The sequence below is a fragment of the Anneissia japonica genome, unplaced genomic scaffold (genome assembly GCF_011630105.1).
Source record: "Anneissia japonica isolate Jap-2015-1 unplaced genomic scaffold, ASM1163010v1 scaffold652_len952628_cov199, whole genome shotgun sequence".
Classification (NCBI taxonomy): Eukaryota; Metazoa; Echinodermata; class Crinoidea; order Comatulida; family Comatulidae; genus Anneissia; species Anneissia japonica.
Window position 1 is genome coordinate 258,511 of NW_022757608.1, and position 4,890 is coordinate 263,400.

Sequence of the window (4,890 nt, forward strand, 5' to 3'; positions counted from 1 at the left end):
TAAGGCCTACTAACAAGTCAAGTCGAAATTAATTAATAGAATTCCTTGTCTTGCAGTCTGCAAAGTTTGAAGCCAATCAGCCGAATAAAATTTGAGTTATCATGGTAACAAACTGTATAGCAAATATAGTTTTTTTGCCGACTAAACAAAGTAAACAATTGGATTTTAATTAGCATACATGATATACACGAATACCAATAGGGTTCATCTTCTTATTGTACTCTTCTTGCACCCTGCAAAGTTTGAATCCAATAAGGCTAATAACACCCGGAAACCAATAGCGTCCCTGAGCTTTGCCTTTGAAGGCTAATAACACTGGTGTAGCAAAAACTGTAACAGCCATGACCACCTGGGATGGTGCCCACATGTGACCTTCCACAAAATATCATTTACTTTTTAGAAAGCCTTCCTTTTTTATTGGCATTACAAGATTGTTCCTTCATAGATGTACAAATAACCAACCCTACCATGAAGTATTTTCAGTGTCTTATAGAAAATGTACAACACTGATGTGCCACAAATTATAAACCTTAAAATGTTTTTTAAATTTGTTGTCACAATATTTTGTAACAAATTATGTACTACCAGATAATTAGATAATTGCAATGCTCCATTATTTCATTTTCAAAAAATCATGCTGTAAACATAAAGTAATTAGCTGGTTTTTGTTAATTGATTGGTTTATCCAAAACAGATATATAAGAAAATGTTACAATTCTCTAATGAATGGGAAGTACATGTAATGAATTAAATTTATCATTAACTCAAGAGTAGATTGATAGTAGTGTCATGCTATAAATATTTTACGTTTAAAAACAATACAGTAGTACTTTCCTTGTAGTTGATGGTGAGTCATGGTATGTGAAGGTCCCTATATAGGCTCAGGAATGGAGAAAGGTTAATGGTTTGGTGTCATGTCCAGTCAATGGTTGAATGGATACCTTAAGTCCCATATATTCTAAACTATGATATAGGTTATGATCGGCATTAATCATACTTTTAGTTAATCCTAATCATCATCATCACTATTTATTGAATTTATATTATTATGTTACATTAGTTATATAGTATAGTAGTTATATTATACACTTATTCTTATTATCACACTTATTATTATTATTAATTATTGTTATTACCTCCGACAAGGAGGTATTGTAATCGGGTTGATTTTTGCTTGGTCAATGACAAATGTATGTGCAATTCTGCTGATTTTGCTTAGTTGCTATGGACGATAAAAAGAGTGTTGCTATGCAATTATATTAAAGTTTCAGCATTTTTTTACATAATCCTATTCTACGATAATAATAGATAATTCAGATGTTAAACATATTCATAAAACCTATGAAAATAAAGAATTTAATAAACTTTAATCTTCCTGTATACTTAAATTTCATGAATAAAATAGGAAATTTAAATTTGCATAGCAACGGTTGCTATGGTGATTGAAATTGTAGTTTTTCTTAACGCAAGATTCATTTTGATAATTAACGACTATTTTGAGTAAGTTTCACCAATTGCTGATGATGATTATTCGAGTGATGTTATTTTTTATATAATTTAGCTAAAACTATAATTTAAAGCGGAAAAATGGCGGCCATTTTGAATGCGTAATTTGGAGGCGTTCCCCCAAAGGGATTTTGGGTAATTTTGAGTTCTGAACTTCTCAAGACCTATATTTTCAGAAAATATCAAAATTAGCCGGTAGTACTTCCATTGCCACCTCGACGATTTTTAGAGGACTTTTTGGCCATAATCTGCTCGCCTATATCCCTCACCTCCGCTGGTGGCGCCGACACTGATGTTTCCGACTTCAAATATAAATACCTTTTTTGAGAAAGTGCAGATATTACATGGTATTTTCTTCTTACTGATTTGAGTAGACATACATTACATTATAAACAGAGGAAAACAATAGAAAATTCACTCATAAATACTGGGCACGGTGTTCGGCGGGGGTAGTTTTTACCATGTCACTTTTTAATAAATTATATTATAAATAAAATTAGAAATACCGGGGGTTACTTGTGCGGGGATAATTTTACCTGCGTTATATTTACTGTAACTAATACATTGTTTACAATTTACTACTACATTTTCTACTCTGAGCCGACCCTTACAATGCTATTTTAATGTAAATTTTATGTTTACAAAATGACTATAAAAGGATACTGATCCAACAGCTCTACCTCCCATACTACCGAGGAGACAAGGAACCTTTCCGCTATGCCCTAACCCTTAAGAATATTGTGCAAAAAAAATAAATAAAATAACAACAACCCTATGCCTGGAAATAGCATCTGGCAACCTATGACACTTCCCCTAGTGGGAGACTAGATACCCTACCTTGGGGCAAAGGTGAGCAAATTTTGCTAAAATCAAAGATTTCAATTAATTCCTAAAGGGAGCTTCAAATGCATAGGCTAATAGTGCACTACAAAACACGATATGGTGAAACATTCGAATGACATTGTGCAAAAATTATTAATATAATTTGTAGGTAAAAGTAAATATATTTTGCCGACGGCCCTGCCAGAAAAAAAAAAACCAAACAAAAAACTGATTATTAAATTTTAGGATTTATTGAAATATACCAGTTTGGTATTTCACACTCAGGCAATTGTTTAACATGTCATGAGAAATTAATTAATATTACATAATTCAAATGATGGTGCAGAATTCATTCATAATAATAAAAATCATTCAAAGTAATCCTAAACCATCTACACGATTGATTAGGTCATGTTTAATAAAAGATTACATTTCAAAAAAAAAAACATAACACAGTATTACATATAGGATATGTATTTGGATGTCAACCACAAGTTGAGTACTGTATTGGAATATAAATAAGATTCAAGTATCACAATGGTCGATCTGTTCTTTTGCATTATTAAAAAAAAGTTAACCTATCAATAATTGACCTTTCCAGAATGTCAATCAAACTTAACAACTGACCAATCAGAACAGTTGGGAGCTTTCGATTGCACGACGGCGTAGAACGTAATAACGTCACTAAAAGTCATCTACGCATACGAGCAAGTCACCTCGTCGAGTAGATTCTGGAATGCAATTTGGCCAAAAATCTACGTATGCGGAGAACGTAGGACGCCAGGTAGGACGGTCACGCATGAGTGGTTCCGTTCTAGCGTCGCACAAATCGAAAGCTCCTAATCCACTAGGCGAATTTATTCGCGCAAATCAGAGCGTCGGTTCGCTTCCTGAGTTCTGATTGGTTGTGCATTTTTTCGCTTCGCAAACGCTCCGATAGAAGTGTGAATGCGCATGCGCATGAACCGACGCTTTCGATTCGCGCGAATAAATTAGCCTAGTGGAAAACCGGATTTAGTACCAAGAATATACGCGTGTCTAACATTGTGTTGTCCCACAAGCACACATGTTTACGTACATTTAAGATATCGTTGTGTGGGACCTCAGCAGCGATATCCAAGGAGCTTTGCTTAGCAGAAAGGTCCATTACAAAAATTCCCTCATATAATCACAGTTTACCAATACCTAGGCTAGCAAAATATCGAGTGGCTTAAGAATTATAACAACAATGTTTGGCAATATGGGCTAGTAAAGCTAATTGAACAAAAATCATGGACTAACAATATTTGGCAATTGGGCTACTAAATTAATTTAACCTGGACCAAAAACTATCAACATTTGGCAACTGGGCTAATTAATTGAATTTGGTCTATGGACTACCAATATTTGGCAACTGGTCTATTAAAATGGATTTTGTTCCATGGTCTACCAATATTTGGCAATTGGGCTACTAAACAATTAATGAACATGAATCCTGGACTACCAATGTTTTGGTAACTACATGTGCTCTAATTAAATTTGAATTTGGATCATGGACCATCGATATTTGGCAATTGGGATAGTACTCTAATAAATGAACCTAAATTGCAGACTGTTCATGATAGAATTACTAATCTATACATTAGGAGCGCACCATGGGCAGATTGCAGGGGAAGGGGTTTTCTCTAAGGTTTTCGAAAATTAACACTGAGGGTTGGTGAATTACATTCAAATTTTGTGCCATTTTAAGACTAAAGGGACACACAATTTTTGTATCTCAGGCCATATTATGGTAGAGCTGAGGTAGTTTTAAACCTCCATCAGCAAAAGCCCCTCTCTAAACTCACTCTATTTCTCATTTCTGATCAGCTACTATATTCTACGGACACACAGTAGTGATTCACTTTATAAAGAAATTAACATATAGGGTAGAGAAATCAGTGTTCATGGATTTTTTTTGCTGGTAAGTACAGAAGATTTCTATAATTTTGAACAGGAATGTCTATGTCCTTTTTTTTGATAGATGAATATCATCCTTCATTGCCAAGAATAACCTAATTGTCTAGTACACTTCACAATAAAATGTCATTATATCTCTTTTTATAATTATTATTAAACTTATTTCAAAACGATTCTTATTCTGCCTAATAATAATTAATAATTGTCAATTTATATAGTGCATAATATAAAATACCTCTATGCGCTTTAATTAAGTAAGAATGTGAATCATTATATAAACAAAAATTAAAAAATATGTTACTTGACTGAAATCAAGGTTGCCATTTTAAAAGTCAAATTCAATTATAATATAAAAAAAGCCTGAGTTAGTTGTTATGAATGCTTACAATATAATAATGTTAAGATAATATTTGAAAATCACAAACAAATTCAACTGCTTGAAATTACAGAAAGAACCATGATAAAGTGCCATCCTACAGAGTGAAGATAGATTAAGTGCAAATATACAATGCCTGTCTCACCTCAAACTCATAATTTATATGTGACTCATGTTGGTAACAGCATATTTCTATGGCAAAAAACAGGTATTGAGATAGTCACTAAATAAATTACTAAAGGAAAGTG